Raw genomic sequence first — 12,998 nt, 5'->3', positions numbered from 1 at the left:
CCCAAAACTCACCGCTACGAGAAACCAAAAGCAGGACGTGAAAATGAGGAGTGAGACGCCCAGTAGATTGCTGCTCTTTCGGTTCTCTTCCTTGTGGCGAACCCGCATGAGGAAACATTCCGTGCTTCGGATGTGTGTATGCATGTTTGCTTTCGCACCTTGATATCGCAACCAGATCAATTATTGATATTGGTGCGACCAGGCTATTAAGGGCCACACGTAACTTTTTCGCCCCTGCAGTGCCCGCTAAAGCTGTGCCGTCATGCATCATTTGCGTCATTGCGCGCGGCGCCGCATAGCTACGTCGCATTCCCTTTTTAATGCTTCCCGTGTGCTGGATCAGTGCTTGCTTGTGGGAACGACAATATTTCATTGTGCAGTGGCACCCATAGGCCCATCTGCAAGAGCTTAGTTGCCAAGGTTTAGGATTCGCAATCGCCGGAATGATCACTTAGGCACAAAACCTTCCCTTGTAAAGAGGAGAACGGGAGTTGTGTGATGGAACAAGTTACGGCTGCCGGCACATTCTAATGTTTGTAACATTTTTGTCGAAAGTGTATTTCTTTTATGCAGTCAGCATGAATGTGCATTAAATTTCCATATACGATTAGCTTTCACACCCTGTACGCATTTTCTAACTCGTTTTTTTTTGTTGCTGTAAACAGAGTACCGCTGAGAAAATGACATGCAGCAGGGCTCATAAAAGATATATTTCGAAGGTCCTTTTTGTTTAGCGTCTCTGAAATTATCATTTGCTCAAAGCGACTCTCTCTTACAAAAATTACAGCCCATGGTAGCTTGCAGCTGCAACGGGCCCACAATTGCCTACAAGAATTTTTCTATGTACTAGTGTATGTGGACTTTGTCTTGGCCTGTCTCATTTTGTGCTCACATTAGGAGCTATCCAAATAACGTCCTCCATATCGTTAAGCGCATGCTTAGGCATAGTGAATTCGTACAGTGGCGATCTCTGTTCCAAATTTCTGTATCATGTTGACGCTTTTGGTAGCGCTTTGTGGGTGGGGAATGCAGCTTTTGTTGTCTAGAACGCTAAGGATTTACGTGCTCTGGCAGGCGGTGCACATATCTGCATTGCTACCATGTTTATTTGTGTCCATTGCCAAGATGCAAAACCAAAAAAGTTCGACAACTGCACGCACCGCATATGCTATGCTACATTATAAATCCATCTGTCTAGGTGCTTAACTTGATCCTTAACAACGGCTCTTTTATCCATCTATAGCACTTATATAAGAGCATCAGCTTCAAGTCTGATAAAGGAGATGAAGCCGCAGGCTGTCCTGGTCGCCTTATACACAGACCACCGCAGCATGTAGGTTGCCAACTTCTTTGATGTCCTGAAATCTTTTTTGTGTGTGTTGAGTCTAATTGTGTTGAACTTGTGTAGAGTTTATGGGTAATATTTATCTGAGACAAAGAGAAATGAGTTGTCCCTGTAGCCAGACGCCATTCCAGCAGTTGAGTTTCTCCAGCAGATGGAGGTCATGATGAGTGAGGCCGCTGAAACGGAAATTATGCCTACTGCCGTATAGCTTCGAGGCGTAGGGTCACGAGGTACGCTTTCTGCGCACAGTGTCACTACGCACTACTTTGAGATACTAGGTTTCCTTTGTTCACACAGGGTCTACGTGACCCAAGAGTGGTTGGCCGCGAACAACTGCGGTCAGGTCACCTTTAATGTGGCTTCCTTAGTTCCCAGCATGAACCTGCTACGCTGCTATGTATGGCCAGCGTCGCTTAGATGTCGACTAACAAGCATCCACACAGTGTTAATTACGCGTTATAATTTATATTGTTGAAGCACTGCCAAACAAAAGAATGCACAATATGATTCGATCATGCAGCCGTTTTCAAATTCCTATTTAGTGAATTATTACGGATGAAGGTGGGGTGGTGATGATGTTTCTACAAGCAAGGTTTGCCTGGCAGACTTATCGGGCAATTGCTTGGTCTGAGCGTCTCTTTTCGTGCCAAACATGTCACCTTGAGTCAATAAGTCTCAGATAAGTGTCAGATGAATCTCAGAAAAGGCCATAGATGCTTTTGTTCAACAACCTCAGAAAGTAGCCGCACAAGAAATAATGTAAAAACTTTGGAACGGATATTTAGATCCTTTATTTAAATATCGTTGCTATTCTTGAATTCATCATTAGGTCCTCAAATGACTGGCGCATCCGGTAGCCTCACAGCAACTGGTCCTCTCTGCAAGCTTTGATGCAGGCTTTAAATGGGATCCGAGTTTCCTACCACCAGGCTCTCTTCCCTGCAGTTACACTAAAATAAGTTCACCTTATATTTCAAACAGGATGCTTACCCGCAGTTTGGAGGAAAAAAACTGTATTAAAAGAATATTCTGTGGAGAAACATACACAACAGCACATTGAGAGCAAAACGATGTTGCTTCCTTGTCATAAAGGTTGTCAACTTCATTCTTGTCCCTCAATAAGAGCAAACCACAAAGGGTATAGGCGTGGCAATTTATGCAACGGCTGCCTTAAAACAATAATTTGGAAATTCCTTTATGTACCCTGTCACGTTATTTTCAACTTATTACGTGCAGCAAAACAATTGTGTCGTATATCACGTCAGGCTGCTGGTGGCCAGCAAGCCCATGTTCTAATGAAAATCATGCAGCGTTGTGCAGTGAAACTTTCTACAGCACTGGTTACTTCTGCCTTAGCAGTAGCAACTTAGTCGATAGTAAACAAGGAGACAGTGAGCAATATCATAACGTAGCGGCGCTACAGTACTCAAAACATAGAAAGCACCCAAGAAGACCGCTGTATTACAAATTAGGAAAGGGAGCAGTTGCCTGCTAGTAGGATTCGAACAGATGACAGCAAGCACAACAGCCCTATGCTCTAACCATTAAACCACGGGCGCATGCCCAAGCAGGCGGAATCGAACATTAAGGTTTTCCCGCGTGCAAGCCAGCACGTCGGGATGGTTGGAGTGTTTCACCGCAACATCAACTTTGTGAACACTCTATGCGAAATTTCACCGTCGTCGATAACAGCACATAAAGATACCAAGTGGTTTATTTTTCTTACGTTTTCCGAAAAACGTTACTCACATTAAGTCTACGCTTTGTGTTGGCGTCAGAATTTGAATGCCAGGAAGATAAATATGTCTATGCGTGTTCGTGTTCAAATCGCACGGACTCGTGCACAGAATCAGCTGTATTCTATGTCCTCGAGATAGGCACTGCAGTTGATACTGCCACTAAGCTACGTGCCTTACTTCGTGTGATGTGCTAACATGTGGATTTTGTGTTTGTATAAATTATGCCATGATGTCATACAGATGTGCTAGAAGCGTTGCCAACGCCCTTTTTATTTTGTTTCTTTTATATTGTGACATGTGCGCTTTGTTTTGTACAATGACCGTCTGGGATGTGTATATATGAAATGTGTTGTAGTGTAGTTTTTCTCAGTTTACTTCTGCTAGATACGGAAACGTCTGCCGTCTGTACTGCCTGGTTTTAATGGAAGGGTGTGGCCAGTCAAGATGCCCTAATGCGGCTTTTTTTCCTGAACTGCTCATCACAACATGCACTCATTACATGTTGTGAGAAATAAACTGAAGCTCAATCGTTGTTAATGCATTCAGTGTTTTGCCCTTCTGGCGATTTTGTGCTTGTTAAATATTTAGGCAATAAAATTTCCAATGGCTGAAGTCGAACAGAGGACATCTAGCCCAAAAGCGTGACACTGTAACCATTAAGCCACGGACGCTTTTCCCTTATAACGGCGTGCCTCATAATCGGATCGTAGTTTCAACATGTTAAATCGCGGAAATCATTTGAAGCTTATAACACGTCATCATACGTCAAATTGTGGGCTGATTCCGAAGATACTGCAGTAAAAAATTTCAATTCGACGCTCCTCCTACGCGCCTAGCTCGAGGAACTCGTTAAAGTGCGGTGCGCAGTGACTTCTCCCCTACCTACCCCGGATTCGCTCCGGAGGACTTTTGTCGTTCATCGACATTAAATGAAGGTGAATCACCTTCCAACTTTTCACACTATTCGCTTTTCGTTTAAATATTCAGCTGTCGTGTAGGGCTCGTGTGTTTTATCTTCTATGTGCTGAATTTGATCCTTAGCGCGACAAAATTCCAGTGAATTGATCTCAACTAGTGGCCTGTCAGTTGGTTTGAAACGAGGAAAGCACACGCCTTTCCCGGCTCCCAAAAGGCTCGGAAAGTGAACCAGCACGCGACTGCGTTTACACGTTTCCGCTGAAGGCGTAGCCAGGGGCTCTCTCGTTGTCACATATATCTTTTTCAGTGTAGTCGCATTCATGCAAGCGACTATCTGGCTTCTGGTTCTCCGATCACGTTCCATGAGGGCGTTGCTAAGTGTTTATAATGCTTCAGGCGCATTGGGTGTGAGCCAATCGTCCTTGATGCGAAACTATTCCGTGATGCTGAACCACCTCACGTCCATGAGCCGCATCCGTCTGTCTTCTGTCGGCGGTGCTCATTCATTGCCCTATATAGCAGCCGCCTGCGTTTTCTGTTGCTCCTACATGCCTCATACTGCATTCGTATCACGATGTTGCTAATACTTAGGTCATGTGTGGAAGATACTGAGGCTCGGGAGAAATACCATGCAATAAAGCTTAACGCCGGAGTTCCAATAATTTCTTTATCGACAAATCTATTCGTTCTAATGAACAGAACACCACGTTAGATAGGTTAAAAAAAGGCAACGCCCGTTTCACCTTTTCTTCGGAAGTACACTGTCGTTATTTAATGTAATACTGCATTGGTGAGCTTTTAATGCGGCAACTGGCGCACAGTGCTCAACACGAGGGTGACGTCAAAGCTGTAGCGGTTCATGTTAAATAAAATAAAAATGTTTCTTCAGAAGTAATTTAACTGCAGTCCAGTGACTTCCGTTACTTCTACTCAATACAGTCTAAAAATGCACTGAAGGCCTGACTTGCTAGAAAAATTGAAAATAGTGTTTGGCACATTCATAAGTAGGCATTTTGTTCCTGTTCTGGGCATTATATTTTGTACTGCCTAATTTCTTCAAATTTAGCAACGTTGTACGGTTGAATTCTTTTTCGGAAGCTGCATCCACATAACCAAACTACTTCAAGGTTTCTGCCACCTTTTTTTCGATGGCCTAATGAATTTTCTCCTCTGCGCGTAATGAATTTTTTTCTGGTGCGTTCTCCTTCGAAGGGCGTATAGGCTTTTAAAAGCTGCGCAAAAAGCACAGAAAACATGCGTAAAGGGTAGGCAGCAGATTAAGGGGAGCGGTCGGACGCCGTTTCGAAACGGTCACTCTTTTCGCTGTCAGGACGCTGACAGCACACGTTCGCGGCTGCCCGCTAAGGGAGCCACAAGGGTAATCGTCACTCGTTTCGCGAGGCGTGCGTAGACGAGGCATGTAAATGGCCTCACGGCGGGTTTTATAATGGCGACTAAGTGCGATCGTTCTTTTCGCACATTTGTCTCGCACAAGCCGCGCTTGTTACAAGCCTACTTTCAGTGAACGGCGCTCCGGTGGAATGCGAACAGAACGAGTGCTATCTATTCCGGAGAGAGTAAAACGTACACTGCTCTCTCTAATGGTGCCATGTTATCGGTCATGCAAATTACGCTCAAGCAATACTGCGCACTTAAAGACGAATGCATTGTTGTCCTGACAACGTTTCATGATAATATACTAAGCGCGGGTTTGGAAGGAGGCCGGAAATGAAGGCTGGTTGAGTATCGTCGGAAACGCAAGGTGCACGACAGAACCAGTACTGTGTGCAGCCTTTTAAATTGTATCATTTTCCAAACTTCTACTACAATGAAGTTTTACCACGATATGCACAAGTGCAGCTGTAGATGCAGACTTGACGGACGTGCTTCAAAGTGCACTAGGTGCAGTTGCCCTGGCCACTGATTTCGCCTCATGATTGTAACCAACCTCAGTGTCTACTATTTTCGTTATCTAGCTTGACCTATCTAATCGACTTCGTTTATCATTATCACCATGGCCCTCACATCGACGGTGGTGTTCTGCTGCTGACCCCGACGCCACTAGTTCAATTGCTAAGTGTGGTGTCCGTATTGTTATACTACTGCACTAGAAGAAATCACCATGGAGTTTCAAACAGTGTAATGCGCTTTCAACGCTTTATCAAACCCTGAGGTGGCCAAATCAATTCAGACCCTACTTCATGACGGGTACAGTGAAGGCACATGTAAAGTCATTTTTTTTAACCAATACACTGCAAAGGGAAACTTTGCTTCACTGTGTTTTCTTCTTTACCCTGTATACATGCCACTTTCAGTGGTATGTGTGCTACCGCAAAGTTTGCTAGACTTAGCCCTATCGATTGATGTTTTGGAAGTAGCAAGCACGCTGCGACAAGAATGAAAATTCAACTCTAAAAAGAGCAGTAAATCTGAAATAAATACCACGTAAACAAATTTAGCACATCGTGGAAGTCATGGTAACATTCTGAAAATTAGGTAAACAAAGGCGGCTGATGAGAGAAGATGCGATGAGTTTTAAAGAGAGATCGTTTGTGACTTCTCAAAGTGTAATGCCGCAATGTCCTTAACACTTAGAGAAACATGCCGGAGAGTACATAGGATGTCCTTAACTCAAACGACGTTTCGTGGGCTTTTACTGACACCACAAGCACAGCGTCTTTGCTAATAGACACCGTGTGTGAGGAGTGCCATAAGAAAAAAAAAAAAAAAACTGCCGTGACTCTTCGTTATGATGAGTTCTTTTGGTGTACATTGCAGAGCAGAGAAAGGATGGTGGCTTCAATCACTTGCAGCGAGCTTCCGGCCTGAATGTATAATCAGTCCAATTGTGTACATTCAGTCTCGTCGGGCATTTAGTCTTCGTTGGACGTTCTGTGTCGTTAGACATTCCATCTCGTTGGACATTTAGTGTGTAGGACAGTCTGTCTCGCTGGTTATATAACTAGTTGAACATTCAGGTTCTGAATCCTTACACCTCCGTCTTTTGCTGAGTGTTGTGCGAACTGCCACCGGGATCCGCGACATCGCGGCTAGTAGCAATGGGAGGAGATGAGTACGAGGAACATCGCCTCTGCACTGGCGCTCTATCGTGCGCGCCTGCTGCGTTCCGGGACGGACTATGGCGGCTGCGTAGGAGGCCATGGCGCCCGTTACATATTTTGCACATTTACACATTTCGTATATTAAACACTTCTTACATATCATAGAAAAGGCTAGTGTTTAGCAGGTGCAGGTGCAGAATTTTGATTTGGAAACACATATTTCTTGCGAAATTTTCGAAAAACTGGCAAAATAAAGAACTACATAACACGAGGCATACAAATTTGTAACTCTGAACCGAAAACAGATATCGCCATTCTGTAAACTGCATCTGTTAGATTCTCTAAATCGTAGAAATTTGGTTTACGAGTTAACAGCTCGCATAAAGCTTTTAGAACAATAGAAGGTTTTGCGAATGTCTTACTCACAAATTAGGGATAGATTTGCTGTCAATCCTGGTTGGTTTAAACGAACAGCACTTTCAGGCAAGTGCGCCGCCATCGTGAAAGTGGCAGCGAACTTTAACCCTAATGTCGTCTTAGTCATTGCAGAGAATTCAAAGGCTTAGCAGGCTTTCAGCAATACGCCCTGTTCATACTTCTGGCCGGGGCTCTCCTAACAGCAATATACCTTCTACTTAGTTCTCTGTAAACGCGACACTGATACGATGGTAAAGTCATATAGCGCACTTCTCAAAAGAGACGCCCTATCTGTTCAACTGCCCTATCGAACTGCCTAACTAACTCCGCCTGAAGCAAGATCCTTAACGAACCAACCAAATAACCAAGCATGAGACTGCAGCGTGAGTGTATGTGCATGCTGGAGAGTCACTTCAAGACTACCTAAAACGCAAAACTTGAGCGTGTTAGCGGAAATACATATATATATATATATATATATATATATATATATATATATAATACTACCATAAGCCCACAAACAATTTCACCAACGCACCAAATATATATATATATATATATATATATATCGAATAATTTTGTCTCTTCTTATATTTTATTCTATCCCGTTTTGCTGTTGCGTGTTCAAAGAAACTGTAAGAGGCAAACTGTAGTGGCTTAAGTGGGCATCTCACATGGGAGCCTTCCCGCTTTCTCTTTTTTGGTAGCGTAGATTGCACGCTGACACCGAGAAAGGAACAGGAAAGAAATACAAATCTTCAATGAATTAGTTAGGAAGTCTTCGACGTAGGTGTATGATCTCAGAAAGTTGAGTGCCCTCGCCAGAACTCTTGCTAATGACATGGCGGCATGTGTGCTTTAGCAAGTGTACTTGAGCACTATCTTTAAAGCGAAGCTTTCCTCGCGAACACTCACAGACTTTTGTGACTGTTACTAGAGCAAGGTGCGGGGAGCCCAGCGCGCTTACGTTACCCCTCTGCGGGTTGAGGTAAGCCGAAGTCGCCTCGAGGGGCGTGGCTTTGCGCTCGCTCATGCCTCGCCATTTCGGTTTTGCGTGCTATGATAGCCGAATTTCGTCGTGCCACAATTCAACGTGAAACCGCATTTTTCTAGATCCAAAAGTTGATCTGGCTTGTACAGAGAGCTCGCTTCAATTTCCCAGTTGCGATGAGCCTGATGAAGCTAGAAGCTTAAACGTTAATTAATGAATTTTTGTTCATTAGCGACTTGTTACCATTTATCATACGTCGATTCATGGTCGCCATTACCGACAACATGTCTTCGAGGGATCCGCCCTATTATTTCAAAAGGCCTATTTTTAAATACTACTCAATATTTATTAGATACACCCTGTATACAAAGGTTATATGAAAGTACCCATGAAGTGGCCCATATATACCTCCTATGTGAACCACGCATATGAAGTTCTTTTCTGCGTAAAAAAAATAAAATAAAAATAAAGCCAACATACATAATGTCGGATCACAGGCATTTCTTAAGAACACACATCTAATAATGGAATGCTAAATTATATTTACCAGTTTCTTTGATTTCCTTTATTTATTTTCAATTTTCCCACTGAGTTTGTGTCTTTAGGTTCTTCGCCAATCCTCCACAACTGGCACTAAGTATGACTTCTATAACACATGAAGATATAAGGTCGGCTCAGAGGTATTCTTAAGGACGCCAGACGCTTAATAAAATAGTTAATTGTATTTCACAAATTCTTCGATTTACGTTACTTTCTCAGATTTCGCCATTCAACAGGTCTCACAGGTGGGTACTTTCTGAGACCATTCGTGTCAGATGTGTGCCCACTCGGACACGAAGGGTACAGAATCCCAAAATGTTGCGTAATACATGTGATATTTATCTGTGCTTAGACCTGTCATCACCGAATTATACGTGTGCATCGCCATCAGCTGTAAAGCATTTAATTAATCGCTTTACTTAGCCATCGGTTCGCGTAGATTCCCACATCTCCGTTTGATATGCATTAGTATTTTTTTTTGTTCACCACGCTTATGTGCAAGGTTTTGGTTCGTTCCTTGTCAAATCAAAGCGCTCTTTCTTACTTTATTTGTGACAGAAGACGACAGTACAAAGTCGGGAGAAATCTTAACAAAGTGGAAATGACGAAGTTAGCCAGTTTAAAGAAAAAAGAAGAAACGCGCATTCCAATATTTTGAGAAATGAAGCACGATGCACCGAATTCGGTTGTGATTTAAGGAAGCAGGGCGCTATAATGCGCCTGTGCCTCCCTTTAGCGCCACAAAACCAGATAAGAGCATGTTCCTACCCGCCTTTGTCGGCAGCGTGCTATCGCAAGCCGGCTTCTTATGGTAGCCTTGTCGAGGTATGTGGTATCTATGTCGGGGGAGAAAAAAGGACGGTCGGCCACAGCGGAAGACATGCTAAGAGGCAGCGGCCTTATGCCTTGTTGTGTCCGTATACATCCCTATGCCTTGTTGTATCTGTATACATAATGACGGAAGTGTACCATCATAATAAACACCACGTCGGTGACGAACCCACTCGTACATCCGGCTAATGTGCGCTCAAGCGGTGCTAAGAGAACTGAAAGATGAGAACAGCTACCCACGCAACGGGATGGTCTGTTGTCGCGACCATTTCGCTCACTTACCTCTTTAGAATTCGCATTTGTTCCGGCCACTCCAGGAGAGACTACTTTGTTATCCTCCCCGTGTAAGGTTATATCTCTCAGCTGTTTTTTTATATGCGGCTGCCGCGAACTTAAGTCAGTATGCAAGCTTTATTAACAAGTTTGTACAGTCCTTTCAAGTTGTAGGCTGCTGTATTGTGGCGTTATCGGAGCTGAGTAAGTGTGAATAAACTAGGCCAGAGCTTATCATACTTCGGTTATAATGATTGTGACGTCTCGACAGCTGCGTGCGCGTGCATCGACAGCGACCTATCACACTCTTTTACCTAAGGGACGCTTTCTATTTTTAGAGCGCAGCTCTAAGGCGCCCGTTCCTGTGGCGAGCGTCGGCGTTAGCGTCGTCACTTGTAATCGAGCGAACGAACACAGCGAAAGATGAAAGCGAACGCAGAGTGCAGCAGGGGATGAAAGACGCGAGGAGGAATGCGGAGAGGAGGGTGCAGCAGAACCATGAGGTGGAAAGCGGAAGAGGGTATGGTGAAAGCGTGAGAAGAAAAGTGCAGTGCGGCGGTGATGACTACAAGATGGCGCCAGAGTAGCGCACGTCGTCTGGGAGGTGTGTCGATGGCGGCTGCTGGTAATCGCGCCCACGCGCTGGCTCTCGCGACCTCCACGTTAGCGAAGCAGTCGTGCCACACTTCGCTCCGTTTGCAACGTGCCGCACGAGACAGATTCTCAGCGTCAACCAATATATCGCGAAATGTAAACACGTATACAGCGGCGCTCAATTTTCGCATTAGGGAATATCGTAATTGTCGGTGAATGTATTTAATATATACATTAAGTTCGTGCACGGAGGTGTTGGTGCCTGTTAAACGGCGCTCTTATGTATCTTGTCTTTTTCCCGATTACGTGCACACTGGCACGGGATCGCGTACGCTGAACACACGTCGAGTTTACCGTTAGATTCTCCCGAACTGGGGGGAAGTGTGCCTACAATGCCATAAAGAAATGTGTTTTGGACACCTCTTTCTAGCACAGAAGCAGAATGCTCTAAACATTAGGCCACGATCACACACATGCTTCTCTCGTGTGAAAGTCGCTCTTTGAAACGTCTGGCGCTTACGTAACGTATCACTTCCTCGCATTCGTTTAACTAGTGCTTTAAGAAGCTGTGTTGGACTGCAGTGCCTTCGGGAGCGGCCCACATTTATAGGCTGCCGTTGCCTTTGTAATCGACCCTTATCTTTATGCTGCACTATCTTCATCATTGGCCCCCATCTTAGAACTTGACTGCTTTCGGGATCAGCTTACATTTCAAAAGTCCACTGTTTCGAGATCGGCCCCCATTTTTAGATGGCACTGGCTTCGAAATCACCACACATTTTTATACTGTACTGACTTCGGGATCGCCCCACATTTTTCATCAGACAATTGCCAACAAAGTGTGTGAGGTCGGCCCGTAATATTATGGGGTTGAAAGGAAAAAGAACTTAGGTATACAATATATAAAGGCAGCCCCGAGAATGAACCGTAAAACTGCGGACTCCATTCATTCAGTACAGCAGTATAGTGGGGCCAAGAAAGATGAAACGTTGCAGACCACGGTTATTACTGGAGATGTTTCCATATAGAACCCTTCTTTTTCGTTCAGGGTCACATGAATGACCAAACCGAGTTTCTGTCCCACTAGTGTTTAGGAAAATACAAAACATGAGCGAGTTCTGTCCTATCGGTGAATAAGGCTATATTACTGAAAGGTAATTAGAGAGGTCGCGGCCGACCATATTCACAGAGAGATGGTTTCAAGGAAAATAGCACATTTAAAATGTCGCACAGCTCACACATTTTCAATCGAAAAAGTTACAATACAGTGCGATAAGCCGTGCCGCTGAATGAATGCTATTCGCAGAAGAGTCGCGCGTCAAATACAGCTCAGGGGCTAGCACACAACATCTGACGTTCTGCGGCGGTCTGATGACGCGAGAAAGCAAACTGGCAGACCTTTAAATTTTCTATAGAGCTGCTCTTGTACCACAAAGTGCACTATACATGCGGCAAAATTTTTGTCAGGTTCTCGCTATAGTTCTCTCCGCTGTCGTATTACCAAGGAAGTTCGGAAAAGTGCCTCGAGGCGATATGACTAAAAATTGCATGAGAGGGAACTGGCTTGTTTTTTTTCTTGCCAGTGTATTTGTATTAAGAGTAAAAATATGGTGGTCTGTTATCTACCTTGCATGGATGTGTTTTACAAGAGCACAGACGAGCTCATTTATTTCCCTCAGGGCATTTTACCTACTGCTTGGGCACACAAGCATGTACACTAGTGGGCCGTTTTTGTCCTCCATTGTAATAGCATGATACTAATTAAAGCAGTGTCATTCTACAGCTACTCGACCTCACCTATTTCTTTCTGGAATTTATGACACAGTAAAAATATGTGAAAGTAGAAGTTGTCAAAGACTTTTACTGGAACATTATGTCGAATGGTTGCCTAATAAAAGTAGGCAGTGGCAAGCTCCTCTTAAGAATAAGGTTCAATGAGAAGTTGAAGTATTTAAAGAAGAAATTTACAGTTGGTATATGAATCTTATAGAGATGATGAGGAGAGCGGAGTGCTTGATTTCGAAATGTATGACGATTCAATTGTGTTCTATTTGCTGCTTAACTTAAGTTCCCTACAGTTCCTCAGGCGAAGTCAGTAGGAGAGCCAGACAACATACACTTTTGCTTCATGAATGCCGGAAGGAATTAGAGAACATGACGAAGCTCTTGGGCAAAATTGCCAAAGAGATACCCGAGTGTACGAGAAAGAAATGCGCTGTGACGAGACGACAAAATTTATGGATATGGTTTGCAGTCGTCTGAAGCACGAAACATGTATATGATAACAT

Source organism: Dermacentor silvarum, chromosome 6, assembly GCF_013339745.2.
Source record: "Dermacentor silvarum isolate Dsil-2018 chromosome 6, BIME_Dsil_1.4, whole genome shotgun sequence".
NCBI lineage: Eukaryota > Metazoa > Arthropoda > Arachnida > Ixodida > Ixodidae > Dermacentor > Dermacentor silvarum.
This window is presented reverse-complemented; position numbering follows the sequence as displayed.